General features: G+C 45.1%; 1 protein-coding gene across 1 annotated transcript in view; it reads left to right on the top strand.

Moving 5' to 3' along the window:
* The window catches only part of gng12b (guanine nucleotide binding protein (G protein), gamma 12b), a 90,979-nt gene that overhangs the window by 40,645 nt on the left and 29,268 nt on the right, over positions 1 to 21,066 (top strand). The window contains exon 2 of the mRNA XM_084338202.1: positions 4,535 to 4,610. The gene's annotated coding sequence lies outside the window, so the exon portion shown is untranslated. The remainder of the gene's footprint in view (positions 1 to 4,534; positions 4,611 to 21,066) is intronic.

The raw sequence follows: 21,066 nt of genomic DNA, 5'->3' as shown, positions 1-21,066 counted from the left end.
GCTGGACTCCAGGAAGTCGGCAGGCCCTGACAAACTTCCGCCTTACTTTCTGCGTCTGGCTGCTGATTTCATAGTTGAACCTGTATCACATATTTTTAATATGTCTATATTAAATAATGTAATTTCGGAGGTCTGGAAAACCGCCTCTGTGCTCCCACTTTTGAAAGGTGGCTGGCGACCCCAAAATGTTAAATAACTACAGACCCATTTCCAAGCTTTCTATCTTAGCCAAGGTCCTTGAAAGGCTAGTAAATGAACAAATTAAGGAATTCCTTTGTTTAAATGCCATTGTATCTCCTCTTCAATCTGGCTTTAAGAAGCATCATATTTGTGACTGCTGCTGCTGAAGTAGTTAATGATATTGTGGAGGCTTTGGACAAGAAAAATCATTGTGCCGCACTTTTTATTGATCTGTCCAAAGTTTGATACTGTGATCTTTTTGTGATGATCTTTTTCTTTATGCTGACATTGCAAAAAAATATGAGTGTGGTTAGAAGTGTAGAATAGAATTTTTTTGACATTGTTAGCCTTCCAGATTATGACTTGGTTAATTGAAAATGGTTTCCACTGGAGTGCACTGTCTCTGGTTGCCATGACAAACTCCCTGCCTGTTGCCAGGCAGCCCCCAAAGAGCCACGTATGCCCCCTGCCCTCTAAATGAAGTAGCCTTTTCTTATTTTGCACGCACGCACGCACACACACGCACACGCTATAACTAAACAAAAACCTCCTTGGGGACTATATCCCTGCCTCACCATAGCCTGCCTACGCTATATTACCATTCATCACCCTTTAAACAATATATTCAACTGTTACAATTCAGATTGTGTGGACTTGGGCTAGCTAGTTTTTATCATTTGTCTTTTCTTTTTTGTTTTTCTTTTATAGCATATACTGCCCTGCAGAAGCTAACCGCAGTAACTACACACACAGTGACATTAATTAAGGGCGCGTTCACACCTACCCTGTTTGGTCCACTTTAAGTGGACCATGGTCCCTTTAAGTGGACCATGGTCCCTTTAAGTGGACCATGGTCCCTTTAGATCGATAGTCCGTTTGGTTTGTACAGGTATGAATGCAAACCGAACTATAATGAGGACCAAACAACCGAACCATGGTCCTCTTGAAAAGTTGGGACTCGGTTCGTTTCAAAGTGGACCATGGTTCGTTTGCTGTTGGTGTGAACGCAAAACGAACTTTATATAGTATCTAATCTAGAGCAAATGAGTGACAGGTGCCTAGTGGCGGCGGTCGCACGACCCAACTTGACAGCGCCAAGTGACAGCTTGCGCGCACGTTGCAACCCAACTCAAATGAATGACAGGCGCGCGGACAGTCTCTCTCTTCCTCTCTGTCTCTCTAGATGAATGAGCAGTCGCGCGAGTCGCGACCCAACTCTTCCCCAAAGAGCGCGCAGGCGCAACTCCACCTAATAACTTCATCCTCACATTAGCAGCCTTGTCTCAGTCTGTATCTCACAGCGGCAAAAAATAAAAATTAAAAAATACAGCAATGAGTCGAGGATCAACGTGGGGTAACGACGAGGTGAAGGCTCTTTCCCTCACGCGCTAAACCCGCAAATGTTAATACGTCACTTGTGACAGGCATAGCAACCAGGCATGAGAGTGACAGCTAGACAAATGAAATCTAAACAGTCGGCATGTGGGCGAGGTGTGTCAATACGCTGGCGGCAACTGTTTACGTGTGTGAGTGCTAGTCCAATAGATGAACGACTTGGCGACAGCATGTCCTTTGTTTACAAATTAGATCCGCACCAAACAGGGTAGTGTGAACGCAGACCAAAAGCAAACAATGTATCATTTTCACATTTGGTCCACCAGAAAGTCTGGACTTTCAGATGTGAACACACCCTGAGACTATCCAGTGATTTTGTAGTTACAGCAATTCTTTATACCCTTTTTCTCCAAAACAGAGCAAGATTGAACTCTGAAACTTTGCCACAAGATAAAACAGATATCAAGAAGTTCAATTTCACTAATAACTCAATTTTGAAAGAAATTGTAGTTACTGCAGTTAGCTTCTGCAGGGCAGTATAGCTGGCTCTTCCCTATGTGAATGTAGCATCACTGGATGTGTGTCACACGTTACCTTGACAGAAGTACGAGGTGATTCTGATTCTGTCACGTCTTTCCCCTCGTTTGACATAGTGCTGTAGTCTTTTCTAGTTGCCATGCTGTCACTCCCCTGCTCACATAAGTCACTATTTAGGCTAATTGCTACCTTGTTTCTTAGCAACCCCTCCACTTCCTGGACCAAGGGCGGCGGGCCTGTCGTGCTGAAACCTCACTCTGAATTTTGAGTTAAAGGATAACTCCACTTTTTTTTTTAAATTAGCTTATTTAACATCTTCCCTGGAGTTAGACAAGAAGATGCATACCTTTTTTGTCTCTGTGCGTGCATTTTAGCTTTGGGAATAGACGCTCCGTTAGCATAGCTTAGCTTCATCACTGGAAGTGGGGGAGGACAGTAGCCTTACAGTGCCTTACAGTGTATTGCAAGGTCTGACATTGACCAAACTTGATATGCATGACCTTGGTGGGCTCTAGGTCAACTCCTGAAAAGGGGGTCAATGTCAGACTTTGCAATCAAAAATTAGGGGGCTAATAACCCTTGCCATAATTTCAGTGCGCCCCTAACTTTTGATTGCAAGGTCTGACATTGACCCCCTTTTCAGGAGTTGACCTAGAGCCCACCAAGGTCATGCATATCAAGTTTGGTCAATGTCAGACCTTGCAATACACTGTAAGGCACTGTAAGGCTACTGTCCTCCCCCACTTCCAGTGATGAAGCTAAGCTATGCTAACGGAGCGTCTATTCCCAAAGCTAAAATGCACGCACAGAGACAAAAAAGGTATGCATCTTCTTGTCTAACTCCAGGGAAGATGTTAAATAAGCTAATTTAAAAAAAAAGTGGAGTTATCCTTTAAGTCGATTCACATTCACGCTGTGCCATTAGTAGGAATGTAGATAACAGCCCAAAAGACATTAGCTTATATACCAATCCCACGGTTAACATGAAGCTGCTGTGATATATGTTTTTCTAGAATGTAAAGAATGTGCTGGTATGGAGCCATGTGAGTTGATTGTAACTGTAGCTAGACTACCGTATATGGTTTTAGTTTGACATGTCTTACTGTGTGGAGTATTTGCACGGTAACAAACAGCCCTCCACATAACAGCTGCCCCAATCAATGGTCATTTGAGCACCTTCAAATCAAATTGATGGCCTAAAAGTAGGTACACGCCAGGCTGAACCAGCCACCGGCTCGCTGCCTCAAAATTACTAGGGAATGCACACACAAATAAAATGTCACAGTTCTAATATCACGTAAGGCCTACTCTGCCTCTTCTGTTCACCGCTCTGAATTGGGAGCGTTTGCGTTTGTTGTCTTTGCGATTGCGAAGCTATGCAAGCGAGTTACGCAGGGCGCCGGCTTTTCCCTACGAAAGGAAAGGAACGTTTTCACCGCTTTGTGCCGTCGTTAGGAGGTGGTACGGGCCTCCCCACAGCCACGCGGAGAGCTCGCAGACCAAACGGAAGACGGTTTCGCAGGAATGTGGAAGAGAATGTGGTCGTCCCGACTATAGCCAGCTGACTGGCGTGGTGGTGGTGGTGGTCAGAGGCCAGGCTGGGACTCCACCCTCTGTGCAGCGTGCCCACAGGTTGTCAGCGCGGTCCAGCTAAGGATGATGAAGGATGTTTGAAATGGCATGTGACAAATGTGATTGTGTTATTATATCATCGTTTGGTCATCATCAGCTTGTGAGGTAGGAACTAGGGATGTGCACCGATCCAACTTTTTCAGTCCCGATACCGATACCTGGGCTTTGGGTATATCGGCCGATACCCATTGTTCAATTAATAAACTGTATGCCTCACTGTGTGGAAGAGACTGGGATCATTCTTTTGTGCAAGGCAACACCAGGCTTGACTTAAAACATTACTTTCCTAACTTAGTGAAACAAAATGTAACAAATTAACACATAGATGTACTGAATTGTTATTTATAAAAATAAAATAAAAATTATTAACCTTTTTTTAATTCTTTATTTAATTTTATTTAAATTGTCTCCGATACCCGATCTATCTATTTTAGTCATATCGGGGCCGATATCCGATATCAATATCGGATCGGTGCATTCCCTAGTAGGAACTCGCTGGCTGCCAGCTGCCCTGCTTGAAATTAACATCTCTTGCAGAGGAGAAGAAGAAAGCCAGCTTTCCTTTTGTCCGAGCGAAACTCTGGTCCGGACAATTCCGCTCTAAGTATTTCCTGTTGCCTTTTGTGTCATGTGTGTTGTTGTGTCATGTATGCTGTGATTGCTAATGACAGAGAAAAGGACAAAAGAGAGTGTTTCGCTGTCACTTGGTGGCTGAGGACTCGTTGGTGCACCTATGTTTTCTACCCTTTCCACTCACACACTCACTGGTACATAATGTGGTAATTATACGGTAAGCTGTAGCAGATGTTTCTTACCATTAAACCATATTTACTTCTCTTTTACTTTACAGGTTCAGCCTACACTACAGTGACGGCAGAGACGAGGACTTGCAGACGGTACGTCTCATTTGAACTCCCTCAGAAAAGGTCAGTCTCACTCTCAGGTAGTCAGCCGTGCCTATCAACTTTTGCACTCTGCGACCCCCAGCCCATGATGCTGTAATTGTGAGAAGGGAGTAATCGAGTTACAAGCATTACTACTTTGTCAGTCTATCCATTATTAATCACACATGTTCCCTAATAGTCGTTCACATCTCTCCAGGAATGCCTGTTTAATGCTCCCCTCTGGTGGTTTAAACAGGATTCACATAGGGAGTTGTAAATAGATAATATTATTAAAGGAACACGCCGTCCAAAAAAACATTAGCCGAATTATTATGGCCATAATCTCACACATATCCCAAAACTACTTACAAATACAAATTTAATTGGCTTGATTAGCTATTGAGTTAAAGAGCAGGGATGTGTATTGAATACCGCTCAGTGAAATGCTGAAAATAAAATAAAGTATCAAGGTCTTTGCATTATGCCTTTCTAGGCACTGTTTATTGTGTTAGCCCCATTGGCTGCCAAATTTATGACTGCTAGTCTTCCCGGGGTCCTCACAAAGAAACAATACAAATCCAGAATGTAATTAGTAATACAATTAAAATAAGAATAAAAAACCAGAAAGCACAAAATAAATAAAAAATTAATACTAAACATTGTAGATGTAGGCCTAACACAATTAGTTCAATATGCAGTTATCCCTTTCAGAATTATGAGAACCTTGACAAAATTACCCCAAAAACTCACATCTGAAAGGGAAACTCCATTGATAAAAATAATAAATAAATATAAAAAAAATTCAATAAAACATAAAATAGTCAATCACATCTTTACTACATCAGTCTAATTTACATCAGTTCACTTGTTCACCAGTTCACACCAAAACTATATTTATTCTTTACTTGCCTTGTAGATACTGGTAGCATGCTCCAGTTGAATATGGCTCTATAGCGCACTGTGGATTTTAAACTATTAGTTTACCAGTTTAATTACCAGGTCACCACTTAGCGCCTGTCTGGTGAAATGTGTGACTGTTCTCAATTGATCAGCTAAAAATATAGGATTCCTTGAGGATAATACATGTCTTAAACATCAGAGAAGGCTTACAAAGGAGCCTGCAACTGTCAGCCACTGGCCTTTTTTTCATAATTTCACTGAGCTGTATGTAATTCCTCCTGGAATATGTGACATCATGATGACATCACACATTCTAACTCTTTTAACTCAGTAACTCTCAAACCAAATTCATTTATACACTGTCGCTTTTAGTTTGGGGATATATGTGAGATTATGGGCAGAATAAAATGTAGCTTTCTTTTTTGGGTGGCGTGTTTCTTTAAGCAGGACTGCGCCCCTGAAGAGACATATTAATATATCATTAACAAAGAGGCTTTAATACAGGAAGAGGGAAGACAGGCGGGAAAATTAACAGGAGGTGATGTCATCACTGAAAACTCAGAACAGGAGGGAGGGCTGGGCTTTTATATGACTGTGTTCTTGTTTTTTTGTATTCTGTGTTCTTTTACTGTATATGACAGTATGACTGTTTTGTACTTATTAGTTTACTGTCTAGGATTACAGATGGAAATTAGCTTCTTGCTAAACATCTAGTGCAACCATCTTCTTGTTAACCACACATGATGAATGTCCTTTTCATAAACCAAATAAACTAAATTAAACTAAACTGGTGTGGAGGTGAAGTCACTGTCTCGAGTGATGCCCCCAGGAATAATAGTAGTTTGTTTTTCTATACATGTGCTGGATGATTTGTTCTGTGCTATGTTGCACTGTGTAAAGGCTGTTGGATGGCTAATGACATAATTTCCAGGGGAAGCTCTAATTAATACCGTGATCCATTGAATCAACAGGCAGGATGGAAAACCAACCCTGCCAGCTGTCACTTTGGCAGATAACCAACCACCGTTTATAGTTTCCTGTCTTGTTTTGAAGATTGTCACTATACAGAATGACTATTCACTCTGCAAGATATTTAGTTGTAAATGCTTGAGCTGACTCTATCCCTCTCAGAGGAATTTCATTGTGCTATTCTTCATGTAGACCAAGTCAACTGAACTATGTCGGTAACATCAGACCAGATTCAAAGCCCCTCAATTAAAGTTAGGTGCAATAGTCAGACTCAATTACAGTTTTGGAATATATCTGATGTGGTATACTTTAAAATTGGATTTAGATTATTTTATGAAGTGAGCCTTTTACATTAATCATGTGTGGTTGTCAGAAAGGGAATATAAGTATAAGTAGGGCTAAATCCACAAAGAATGGATTGCACGGAGCAAGTTGCACCCAATTCATTATGAATTGAAAATGGGGGACCCTGATGTAAACAAGACGAAAGTCTTTCTCTGGTCTGCATCCCCTTAACAATTGTGTGTATTGAGCCGTACTGTATTGTACCCATTCTGCAATCTGTTAATAAAACTTTCATTCAATAAATCAATCTGCACGGTGATTGATTGAATGCAAATTTTATTAACAGATTTCAGAATGGGTACAATACAGTACGGCTCAATACACACAATTGTTAAGGGGATGCAGACTAGAGAAAGACTTTCGTCTTGTTTACATCAGGGTCCCCCATTTTCAATTCATAATGAATTGTAAGTAAGGGTGCAACTTGCTCCGTGCAATGTCTTTATTTGTCATCAGATTAACACACACACACACACATGCGATGGGCGACCCACAGGAACACACACACACACATGCACTGAGTCGCTGACTAAATGTTCTCTGCACCTCCCATCCCGTCGTCCTTCCCCCAAAGGGCAGCCGGGAGCAGACAAGGGCTGCAGCGAGCGCCACGCCCAGGGTACAATCCATGTTCAAGTTTCAAGTTTCTTTATTAGTTGTCATACAGAATACAGAATACTTTGCATGAAATGTTTCTTTCTGTGTGCTAGATAATAACAAGATAGTATGAAATAAGTATAATAAGTATAAAATAGAAAGTCCAAGTGCTCCTGTCAGTCTTTGTCAGGGACGCAACAGCGTCAGCGATCTGTTGTGCATGTTTTTCCATTGGGTTTCTCTTATCGGGGGGAAACCCTTGCGAGCACGGGGAGAACATGCAAACTCCCCACAGAAAGGCCCGGGAGATACCCCACCTGGGTACCTGGCAACACGGAAACCTGGTCCCCAAGCGGGAATCGAACCCACGACCTACACCACCATTAGGGCAAAGTACATGATTAAAGTACATATAACACAGGTCTTTCCCCAGGATCTTCAAACAAGATCTCGTCCTGGAGGCAAAATAATGTGCGATAAAGAAAGCCATTTGCTGTAACTTAAAAACATAATTTCAATAAAATAGGAAACACAAGGGTAAGCAATCACTTAGTAGACAACAATGCGTCTGTTTCTAAGCTGGCCCCAAGCTTTCACTGCAACTAAATAAATAAACAAATTCATATATAATACCCTGTAGTGTAAACAAACTTTATCTGAAGAACCGTTGGGCTGCAGAGCCCCCTCATGGTCAATTAGTCAGTTCATTATTGGTAATTAATTGGTCAAGACTTTGTTAGTGGATACATCGATTTGTACGCTTTTTCTTCCATGCTGAATGAGTTAATAATCCCTGGTAAACAATAGATTTAAGAGGGCTTTCAACATGACAGAATATGGGAAACTCAAATCTCATAGATTTGACGACAAATCCTATGAGTATTAGTCGACTAAGATCTTCTTTAGTCATGGACAGCCCAGTCGTGTACTTCAATGTTAGCGCTTGCAGTCATGTTCTTCAGTGAATAAAGTCACTGAAGATCTGTTGCTGAATTATCTCAGTTCTGTCATACACATTTCTATCCACACGATGGCAGCATTGGGCAGCATATTGCCTCCTCCCCTGCTGGTAGAAATCCCCTTGTTCAATGCGTGAATCAATTTTTATTGAGTTGGAGCCAACTATGTCAGTGACATGAATCTTCTCCTTTGGAACTTGTTTGTGTGCTTGGAATGTGTTTACCTGATGAGAATTTGATAAGATATTTGTTGGTAGGTATAATTTAGTCCAGAATCCCATAACTGTCTATATACCGTAGGTGCGGAGTGAAACCTATGATCGGATAGTCTTTAGTGTGATAACTTCTAGTAAATAAAAAACCCTGGAACCCACTCAATGACCCCTGGGGGATCCCACTTTTTAGAACCACTGCTCTAGGAGACTATGGAGTCTGTATGTGTATGTATGTGCGTACGTGTGCGTGTGTGTGTGAGCGTGTGTGTGTGTGCGTGCATCACCTGGCATTTACAGTGTGAGGGAGAAACACGGCCAAGATGACCAGGGCAGCTGTTATAGACAAAGGCTGTTTCTTCCAGTGGGCAGGTGTGATGTTCACTGGCAGAAGGGCCTCACTCTGCACTGTCTGCAGAAACAGACACTTGCTCTCTGTTAATGGACTGAACACTAACGCCAGTGTTGGACTTTGGGCCTTTTATACAGGTCACAGGAAAAACATCTATTTATGTGTTTTAAAGAGACGGAAAAGGAATCCTGTTCTTTCATTTTACTCTAATCGTAGACGGATCAAATCACGGTCCTATAAGCAGTAGTATAGGTCTCTTTCTGACGTAACAAGGTGAATTGTGGGGGACGGCGAAGCACTGTTTTCATGGAATAACGCAACTTTCCATAGAATAACACATGCATGCGTTCGCTACATCATGCACCACCAGCCTTCCAACTGGACACCGTCAGGTTTCTGTCTATAGCAAGGAACACCTGCATTGTAGTAAAAAAAAGAAAAAAAGGTGCATCTCCCCAATGAGCCTCCTACAATTACCACCCAATCGTTGCATAATGGCGTGGTTCCTGTGCGGAATGAGCATCTTTACGAGATGGATGATGGAAGTGTCACCAGAGAATGGACGCCCCTGCCGGGCCGTGTGGAACATGAGCTGCGGGAGTGGGCCGGGAGGGAGCGTGTGTGTGTGCAATAAATGTGATAATGGTGTTGTGTGTAGGATGTGGCGTCGTGTACGCTGCGTTTACAGTATTGTTTTCCCACTCTATAGGCCGAGCCCTCCACAGGCATGTCTTCTATCCTGTTTCATAAGCATGCATGCTCATATATGGGCATCCTCCCAAGTCCTTCCTTCTTGTACTCTGTTGGCCTGGCTCCTCTATGTCCGCTTCCTGAACACACACACACATCCCCCCTTCCTCCTCCTCTTCCTCCTCTGCAGGGTCGTGCAGCAGGAGCGGCTCCTCTCTTCCGTCGCAGGAAGTAATGTGGTTAATGCGCTCGTTTGATCGCCAGTTCAGATGTCTGGCGATCGGCAACCGTGAACCGGCGCTGCTTACTTTGCCTTTGTGTCGTTTGGTTTTTTTCGAACGGGTGTTGTAGGCTAATTTATTTATTCCCGCGGCCGACCGTGTGCTGAGAGATCATTCGCAGAGTGAACATCTCTTGTCTGCAGAGGGTGGGTAACCTGTAACCAGGAGGAGCAGAGAGAACATCCCTGTCTGCAGAGGGTGGGTAACCTGGAACCAGGAGGAGCAGAGAGAACATCCCTGTCTGCAGAGGGTGGGTAACCTGGAACCAGGAGGAGCAGAGAGAACATCCCTGTCTGCAGAGGGTGGGTAACCTGTAACCAGGAGGAGCAGAGAGAACATCCCTGTCTGCTGAGGGTGGGTAACCTGTAACCAGGAGGAGCAGAGAGAACATCCCTGTCTGCAGAGGGTGGGTAACCTGTAACCAGGAGGAGCAGAGAGAACATCCCTGTCTGCAGAGGGTGGGTAGTGGGTACCTGGAACCAGGAGGAGCAGCATTTCAGGCTGTTTTTTATCTGCAGGAGATAGCGTGGAGTTGAAGGCCCTCCAGCTGCCTTGCCCTTTGTTCCCCTGCATACTATTCCATGAGAGTCTCTCTGCTCCAGGTGGCTCACTGACTCCCCCCCCCCGACCCCCTCCTTTCTGAATCTCTTAGAGAATATGACCCTGCTACACGTGGTTTGTAAGAAAAATAATAATTCTGTTTCAAGTTTCAATTTCTTCCGCGCTCAGCATGCTCGGGCTGTCCACCTGCCACCTCTGGTGCTCTCTGAGAGCTGACGAGATCACAAGCGCCGGTGAAACTTTAACTGGGTGGCCCCCAGGTGCCCCTCGCTTGACGTATGCGTGTCCCACGTCCGGATCGCCTGTCCCGTCTGCAGAGTTGTAACGCAGAGACCCGCGGCGGCTTCTAAAAGTAGGGCACCGGTCTTATAAATCTGACACATCAGGCCACGACGTAAAACACCCAGCGCTGCGGCTGCAGACGCTTCCCTGCTCAGTACCTCCCTACTACCTACCGCTGCCTTGCAAGTCAGTCTGCAGCCTTGTTTTAAAAAAAAAAAAAATTCCCACCGGAGAATATTCACACGGCAAACACGACAATACGTACAAATTCGGCATGCTTAGCGCCGCAGTGACCCGGATGCATTGTGAGGATAATGAGGTGAACGTCGAGCAGGGTTATCATTGTGGCTACTGTGCCAGTGGTGTAAGTGATACCGTTAAGAGACCTGCATTATTAAAACCGGTGCAGCCCCCTGCTGTTGCCTCCATGCCCCATAATATCTGCCTCAGGAACTGGGTCACAGCAGATCGTGTGTCTAATATGGATGGGATTTTCATAATAACACAGTGAAAAATGCCAGGCAATGGGAACGTCATGGTCCGTAATCCGAAGGGAACAGAACATTTTGTGATTCGACAAATGCCTTTGTTCCTCTGCCATGCCCCCCCGTGTGGGAACGCGTAAAGTGAAAGTTATTGCAAACGCTGGGGTAAAAAAGTCTGTTGGAACAAAACGTGTGTTGTTTCTGGCTGCGAGGCACGGGGCGGCCTTCCAAAGACGAAGGGACACATGGCGTTATGCGTGACGTTGTCTGCGGCGCACGTGTCTCCACTGGAGATGCTCTTGTGGAAGTTCTCTGCGGAGAAGCCGGCATTTCCGACCGGCCTCAGAGATCATCTCCGGTGTGGGAGCTGGTGATGGCCGGGAGGATGCGATCCTCTCTACGTCGCCCCCATACCTCAAATGGATCCGTCATCAGCTCTATTTTCAATCTTTCATGTACCCCAGTTGCTATTGCATGTACCTATTTTGTGTTTCATTACACGTATATGTACATGCTTATCAACTGTTTCGCCTGTTTTATACTCTAGCAACACTACTATCACCGACATCTAAGAAGGGAGATACCCCCCTTGGAAGTCCCTTCTAAGGTTTCTCCCCTCCACATTGCCTGTGGTGCTTTTTTCCTATTGCTAGGTTTTTAGTGAGTTTTTCCTTACCTTCGTGTGGGGTATGTCCAGGGGTGCAGTTGTAATATCAGAACTGCCTGGACGCCACGTGCACGAGCGCTCCCGTGCACGCGCATACATGTTCCCTCGCGTGTGCACAGACCAGCTCAAGCAAACCCCCCACATGGCTTGTATTTTGGTCTTGCACTTCTCTTTCTTTGTTATCCTATGCAAATGTGAACTTGTGTCACTAACAGTAACAGCTGTTCGCCACGGGCACAGTTCTAGGTACGAATGAGGAGAGGAGTAATATGCACAATTGAAAAAATAGTAGACCAGAGACAGAGTTAACAATGACCGGTTTATTAACTAAAAACGCGCTAGCTAGACATACAGGCATACAGACGTAAAGTACTAGTTGTTTGAAGTATCCCTTTTAGATTCTTTCAATAACCTCTCCTTTAAGGAGGGTTAGTTTGATATCAAGTCCTAGATTGATTGGATCAACACATTAGGTTTGGTTCAGACGTCTCTGAGGTTATCTCTAGCTAAAAGCTAGGTTCAAGGTTGGATATTGGATGTATCCTTTTATCACCAGTAAACTCTATATCAGTTTATCATTAGTAAACACTATATCAGTTTATCATTTCAATAGGTAAATGTTTAAACGTATTCATTTAAACCTTTAAATGTGCAGGGAATGCAAATACCTTATTAGGTGAAATGCTCCTTTAAACTCTTCCTTTGAAGGTGTAACACAACAAAAGTACCAATAGGAATATTCCAGGTTATGGGAATGCAAATACCTTATTAGGTGAAATTACCCTTTACCATCTTTGTGAGGTTCGCCTGTTCCCTGGACCTTTAATTCCCTGTCTCCTCACCTCACCAGCCCCCACCCTCGCAATGTTTTACTCTCCTCTGCTCTTCACCAGCCCCCACCCTTGGACTACCTTTCACAGCTGTGATAAGTTATGATTAGCGCCCCAGAGGGCTTTAAATACCTGGACCTCCCCTCCAGTCCTCGTCGGGTCGTTCTGTATGCTGGTTCTTTGTTCTGGACTCTTTATCCTTTTCTGTGTTCAGTGTTCATGGAGTCCTGGACGTTACCATCACCTGCCGCGTCTCCGGCGTGAGACGAGGTGCCAGCCATCACCACATGTCGCCGTTTGCCTGGAGTGGGACACCGTCTACGCTCTCTAATCCTCTACGGGAGGTTTTCCAGTGTCCCACTCCAGACCTCAAGCCGGCGCGCATCGCTTCCTATCCCACGGGAGGATGCGTCTCTTCAAGCCGGCGCGCTCCAACTCCAGACGCTCAAGCCGGCGCGCATCGCTTCCTATCCCACGGGAGGATGCGTCTCTTCAAGCCGGCGCGCTCCTACTCCAGACGCTCAAGCCGGCGCGCATCGCTTCCTATCCCACGGGAGGATGCGTCTCTTCACTTCCGAGGAGGATCTCCTTGCCAGGCCTCCGCCGTCTGAACCCTGCCATCCCTGTAAGCAGCTCTGGCCCTCGCCCTGTCCTAGGCCTTAACCCTGTTTCTCTGTCCCTGTCTCCAGCCCGCCTCCCCGGGCCTCTGTCCCTGTTCCCCCTCTCCATTGCCCCTGTTCCTGCCCTGACCTTTGCCCTGGCCCTGTCCCTTAGCCTTCCCCATAGCCTGCTCGCCGCTTAAAGGCACAGTGCCACATTTTGCCCTATTTCTTTGTTCCAGTGTTTTTGTGTTCTCCCTTAAAGGGACAGTGCCGCTTTTTGTTTGTATTGAATAAATGCCCTGTTTTGGCTTACTCTCATACCTGTCTTGTGTTGTGCGATTGGGGTTGGTTACAAACCATAACAGTACGACCCGACCCGTCGACGACCCCAGCCAGCACAGACAGTGTATGTGAGTTTGCCCTTTTTTGTTCCCCTATTAGCTTCCCTGTTTAGTTCCCCAGTTAGTTCCCCTGTTGACTCCCCTGTTAGCTTCCCTGTTAGCCTTGTTAGCTTCCCTGTTAGCCTTGTTAGCTTCCCTGTCCCTCTGCTAGCCCCACTTTAGGTGTAGCTTCCCCTGCTAGCATGGCCCAGTTTTTTTTTTGTTTGTTGCTTTGTCATGTCCCCTGCCCCACTGTCTGTATTTTTGGGTCGCCCGGTGGCTCCCGTGGAGGGGGGGGTACTGTGAGGTTCGCCTGTTCCCTGGACCTTTAATTCCCTGTCTCCTCACCTCACCAGCCCCCACCCTCGCGATGTTTTACTCTCCTCTGCTCTTCACCAGCCCCCACCCTTGGACTACCTTTCACAGCTGTGATAAGTTATGATTAGCGCCCCAGAGGGCTTTAAATACCTGGACCTCCCCTCCAGTCCTCGTCGGGTCGTTCTGTATGCTGGTTCTTTGTTCTGGACTCTTTATCCTTTTCTGTGTTCAGTGTTCATGGAGTCCTGGACGTTACTATCACCTGCCGCGTCTCCGGCGTGAGACGAGGTGCCAGCCATCACCACCTGTCGCCGTTTGCCTGGAGTGGGACACCGTCTACGCTCTCTAATCCTCTACGGGAGGTTTTCCAGTGTCCCATTCCAGACCTCAAGCCGGCGCGCATCGCTTCCTATCCCACGGGAGGATGCGTCTCTTCAAGCCGGCGCGCTCCAACTCCAGACGCTCAAGCCGGCGCGCATCGCTTCCTATCCCACGGGAGGATGCGTCTCTTCAAGCCGGCGCGCTCCTACTCCAGACGCTCAAGCCGGCGCGCATCGCTTCCTATCCCACGGGAGGATGCGTCTCTTCAAGCCGGCGCGCTCCTACTCCAGACGCTCAAGCCGGCGCGCATCGCTTCCTATCCCACGGGAGGATGCGTCTCTTCACTTCCGAGGAGGATCTCCTTGCCAGGCCTCCGCCGTCTGAACCCTGCCATCCCTGTAAGCAGCTCTGGCCCTCGCCCTGTCCTAGGCCTTAACCCTGTTTCTCTGTCCCTGTCTCCAGCCCGCCTCCCCGGGCCTCTGTCCCTGTTCCCCCTCTCCATTGCCCCTGTTCCTGCCCTGACCTTTGCCCTGGCCCTGTCCATTAGCCTTCCCCTTAGCCTGCTCGCCGCTTAAAGGCACAGTGCCACATTTTGCCCTATTTCTTTGTTCCAGTGTTTTTGTGTTCTCCCTTAAAGGGACAGTGCCGCTTTTTGTTTGTATTGAATAAATGCCCTGTTTTGGCTTACTCTCATACCTGTCTTGTGTTGTGCGATTGGGGTCGGTTACAAACCATAACAATCTTTCTTTACAGGAGAATCATCAGTGATTCAACTATAATCAATGTCATCAATGGGATTCAAGTATCTTATTGGGTACATTGACCCTTTAACTCGTCCTCTTTACAAGAGAACATCAGTAGTTCAGGTATCTTACTGGGCGTATTTACCCTTTAAATCTCCCTTCTTATAGGAGAAATATCAATGGTTCAAGTATCTTACCAGTGGTTCAAGTATCTTACTGGGTGTATTTACCCTTTAATTCTCCCTTCTTATAGGAGAAATATCAATGGTTCAAGTATCTTACTGGGTGTATTTACCCTTTAATTATCCCTTCTTATAGGAGAAATATTAGTACCCATATATCAAATTAAATCAAATCAAATACAAAACACAATATCAAAATAACAAAAGGTGAACGGGGTCGAAGCCCTTGGAATGTCCTTGTATTCTCGTTCAATCAGTTAGTGTATCAGAAAAGGATATAGGTCAGTTCAATCCGTGGAAGTTCTTATGATTCAAGTTCAATCAGTTCAAGCCTATCGGACTGTTGAGGTAACAGGAGTTGAGCAACAGGGGTATTCACATCAGGCTGGCATTAGCCTTGAGCTATATCAGAGGTTCAGTGGGTTGGCTCGCCATCTTGTATCGGTCCGGCACACCGCCTCGTCCCGCGTGGGCACACATGGTGATGGGTGGTCTGGAACTACTTCCAGGGTGGAACGGGGTGCTGGGAAAACCTAAAAACCTGGCCTGCTTGCAAGCAGGCATTCAGAAAATAAAAGCTATTTACCATCTTTTATCGCTTCATCATCCTTTCATTGCTTTCAGAATGAATAATCAATCAGGCTACTTTTAGCTATGCTAAGCTAAAGTAGGCTATCTTATCACAGCACGTGGGAATGTCCGTCTGTCCCATGCTAAGTTAGGCTAAAGTGCGCTAGCATATGGGACATTCCTCACGTTCCATATTAAACTCTCAAAACAGTCAAAATGTATATAGACCTTGTTCATATCGTACAGCATATCAATACAATTATAAGTACTTCTGAAATGGTTCCTTCCTAGTTTTCATTTAACCAAATTAAGCTTGGAGCTTCGCTAGCATGACTCAGAATGAGGCTACGTTAATTAGCTTAACGTTATTAGTTTGTAGCATGAAGCTAACCATTTTGCATATTCGACAAATGAACAGCACAATGTTGATGAAACTCACCAAAACCGCAGGTTACTTTAACTGCAACGCTTCTTCGGTTTTGCAACTGGGGGAATCTTTTATAACTGTTTGATAACTGTTTTTATCATGCTATTTCATCTCGGCAGCAGCAACGTTCAGCTGCGTCATCTCCGTGGATGTGTGTGTCTCATCTGCGTGTAGTGCAAGACTCACCTGCTGTAAAGCAAGGCGTGGCTGTCGTGATATCTATCTAGCGTCATGAAGTAAATTAAAGGGCAGTGCTGTAATTCAAAGGACTTGGTACCCAATAATATTAACTACTTATGTTCTTACATAATAGCATTAACTATTTATGTTCTTATTCAATGGCATTAACTATTTATGTTTCCATGACTAAATAGTTATGAATCTGAACCCTGGGTTACACAAAGACTAGGTGATAAGGGCTGGGTACTTGGCGCACAGCGCGACAGTAGAGTGAAAGTTGTGAAAGCATTTTTGTGTGCGCGCGCACGTTCGTGCGCGCACTTCTGCTCAGCGAACTGCTAGGACGGCGTGGTACCGAGTGGTACCACCACTGCATCACTGGGTATGTCTGGGAGTGTTGCATTAATAAAATTTATTTATTTAACATTTTATTTTGGATTTCCTGGTGTTTTTGTCTTTGTTCTTGATTTATTGTGATTGTTTCTTCTTGACTTGTTTTTAAGAAGACGTGTCCGGCCCATGGAGACATTAACGTGTGTTGTTGGGCCTTACAAATACATTTGATTTGATTTGATCTGTCGTTCCCTTAGTAGTGGACACGAGGAGCACAGAGGGATGGGTCAGGGAGCTGTCATTCCCTTAGCGGACACGAGGGTCCGGCAGCACAGAGGGAACGGGCAGGGAGCTGTCGGAATCCTGCTGTTGCTCTGCTCCCGGGAAAAAAAGAAAAAAGGATCTGTCCAGCCACTGGTTACATGCCTGGAATTCCTCCTGCAAGCTGCTTTTTCCTGTTGCCTTTTTGACTTTTCTTTTTTTTTTGTCTGTCTAAAGCTCTTTTATCTACCAGGCGACAGAGGAAAAGGAAATATTTGCCAGTGCAAAAAATAACTTGAACCCCATTGCCTAGCGAGGGGCTGCCGGTGGTCTGCAGTACTGTGAAAAAAAACAAAAACAAAAAATGTGCCTTTGATTGATGTTCATTAGGAGAGGAGGGAGGGAGCGAGGGTGGGGGGGGCAAACTGGGTGGTATTCCGCTCTGCATTGCAGACGCGTTCCATTGGAGTTACTCTGTTCTCCAAACAAACCGCCGCGACCGACCCTCGCATGCCTTCCGTGTGAGATCCTGTAAGATGCCTCGGATGAATACGGCATTATAGCGTCGCCCCGAAAGGCACGCGGTCGGAACCAGACCCCGGGCCGTCGTTCTGACCTCACTGCAGCAGCTAGAGTGCGTTTGAAAACCGTTTACAGCTCTCAGTGTGATGTTAACCCCCGGTCAGTCAGAGCTTTGGTTTTTGGTGGAAGGTGAATAAAGATGTATTTCATTTTATGTTGGCGGGTCAGCGGGTTAAACCGTGTCTAATAATATAAATAACGGCCACACAGACAGGGGAGATCTCTGGCTCTGAAGCCTCTGGAGGCTGTCGTATATCCCCAAAGAACTCATATCCAGAACTCATATCTCTCTCTCTCTCTCTCTCTCTCTCTCTCTCTCTCTCTCTCTCTCTCTCTCTCTCTCTCTCTCTCTCTCTCTCTCTCTCTCTTGCACAATCTCTTGCACACTCACTCTCTTTTGCTCTCTCTCTCTCTCTCTCTCTCTCTCTCTCTCTCTCTCTCTCTCTCTCTCTCTCTCTCTCTCTCTCAGGTAAGTGAATTACTGCAGTTTGACCACGTGGTGCTCTGGTAGCTATGTGAGGCACATTAGCTTGAGCTGCTGATGAGCAGTAATTGCTTCCTAGTAGTCAATCCCAGATCTTGCCTCAACAAATTTATACAGTATACATGCATGATTGGCTTCCTGTGTGTGTGTGTGTGTGTGTGTGTGTGTGTGTGTGTGTGTGTGTGTGTGTGTGTGTGTGTGTGTGTGTGTGTGTGTGTGCATGTTACAAAATATGGGTGTAGCTGGGTATGGGCACTGATTACCCGATTTGATTTAGATTCACACCAGGTTTCAGTGGGGCCAGCGGGACCGTCTGCTGAACTGAGCTTCAACAGAAACTAGAGGACGGGAGGCGCTATGGATAACGTTGAGCGGAAAAGGCGTAGATTAAAAGATTGATCTTGGGATTTTAAGAATCGATTCCATTCAATTGCAATGATAGGTTTAGGTTTAGGTCCTGCAAGTTGAAGTTGAAGTCAGACAACACCAAGAGTTCATCATATGACACACACACACACACACACACACACACACACACACACACACACACACACACACACACAGTATGCATGCACACACACACAGTATGCATGCACACACACACGGTATGCATGCACACGCACACACACGGTATGCATGCTCACACACACACACACATGGTATGCATGCACAGTTTGCACACACACATTTACCATTTACATGGCATGCATGCACAGACACACACACACACACACACATGGTATGCATGCACACACACACACACACACACACACACACACACACACACACACACACACACACACGGTATGCATGCTCACACACACACACACGCACACACACACACACACACACACACGGTATGCATGCTCACACGCACACGGTATGCATGCACGCACAGTGTGTTAAGTGTTGTTATTGCTCATTAGGACTGAAGGCGTGTCTTGTCAGGGAGCCAGCCAGCCCTCTCCACTATTGTGCAGAGAGACCCCCCCCCATCTGCTTCCATTAAACTGTGCACTTCGTACAGTTCGTTTCACCACGATCTTTCTGAACGTACTGTATAGCCTGATAAAACCTCCTGTTCACCTCATATTGTACCAGCTTATCATATTTCAGCTTCCTCGAGTCAAACAAGACATTCCAAGATATATATATATATATATATATATATATATATATATATATATATATATATATATATATATATATAATATATATAAATAAGTGCGGACTGTCGGATCAACCCATCTATTTAGAAATGTGCACGCAATTAGCCAGCAGTGAGGCCTAGTGTTGAGCTCCACGGCATCGACGAGGGAGTCGACGAGCAGCATTCTCAGACAACTGAGCCACATTGATGCCCCGGCGAAGCACATACCTAACATTAGTCTAACTGAATGTCCAAGCAATCTTCCCGAAGCATCATTCTGGAATGAATGGTGTTATTCAGCGGCGGCGGGAGAGGGGAGTCGGGTGTGGTGACGCTGCCATGTGTGCCAGCGCCGCAGGGCTGCCCTTCGCCTGCGCTGACCCTCCACGTGCCGCCTCTGGCTGCCAGCGTTGGATGTCGTAGTTCTGTTCTTATTTTATGCGATTATTAAGTCTGCACGTTTACATTGCACTACTTTTATTAGCTTTTATACCTATTGTGTCTGCAATTTTATGCATTGTTTTTTTATTCTGTCAATCTGTGTGCTGATTCTATGCCTATGTTCATTTTATTCTATATAGATAGTTATTCATATTTATTATTGTTATATTGTAGACATGTGTGCATTGAAATGTCTGTAAAGTCTCAACGACATAAAAAATGAGGGTTGTCTCAATTGTCTTTTCGAGTATAAATAAAGGTTGATATGATATTTTGATAATTAGCCTGTATCATGTAGCCCGTGTTATAAGATAAGAGATTATTCCTTTATTGATCCCCTTGGGGGAAATCAATCGGGCGTCATAGCAACGTGGGGAATGGGGGGATGGGAGGTACAGGTATGGGCAGGGTTATAGTAGAAAGACATAAATATAGGCAATACAATTTGATCTGAATATAAAAATATGAGATAAATGAACAGTGCAGATGATGCCCTATAATTTTATTATACGTTATAAAGATTATATGGCAATACAGTTTGAATCTGAATATATACACTATGAGTAAGAGTAAAAGTAAAAGAGTACGAGTATAGGTCTATTTACTTGTTTCGGTTGAGTAACAAGTCTAGATGAATAATTGACCTGGTCTTGACATTGACATATTTCCTGCAGCGTGGGGCCAAAAATGTAATAGATTCGGGATTCAATTCGGTTCAAATCAATTCGATACATCTTAATACATCTGGAAAAAAAGGGGCTTAGTTAGCTTCATGCCTACTTCCATCAGACTGCTGAGCGCCTAGGTCTGGTGGAGGCCGGACTGCCCCCCCCCCCAAGGACGTTGGACTACTTAACAATAGACTCCCCTTCCACCTGATGGACGCATATCATCTGTATTGTTATTATTTATTATTTATATACATATAGATTTATTTATATACATATTTCTCCATATGGATTTTAAGATATGATGCTTTTAAGTACTGTAGTTTTAATGTAGTTGGTGTTTTTTATAGTGGTGAATGTCTATGTATTGTGACTGTATGTTTGTCTTTTAACCACTGCACAAATGAAGTTCCGAAAGGAAAATAAAGTAGTTTGAAGTTCAAGTTGAAGTGAATTTATAGTCCCAAGCCAAAACTGGAACGCTCTCTCCGGTCCCGCCCACCAGGGAACGATATAAATAATCTAAAACGATGGCAGAGCACGCCTCCTCCCAACACATTTCCACTGCGCGTGGCCAGTCGTCGTCATGTCCATGTGACCGTCGGGGGAACACTGGCAGAGTGCAGCGCACCTTAAGTAACCACGACCGGCAAGGACCTCCAGGAATGTGTACCAGGACCAAAGGGCAGATGACTAATTCATTAGGACCGCTGAGTTACAGTCAGG

The sequence above is a fragment of the Notolepis coatsorum genome, assembly GCF_963971535.1.
Source record: "Notolepis coatsorum genome assembly, chromosome: 2".
Lineage (NCBI taxonomy): Eukaryota > Metazoa > Chordata > Actinopteri > Aulopiformes > Paralepididae > Notolepis > Notolepis coatsorum.
Note: the sequence above shows the minus strand (reverse complement) of the source record. Positions and strands in the feature narration are given on the sequence as shown.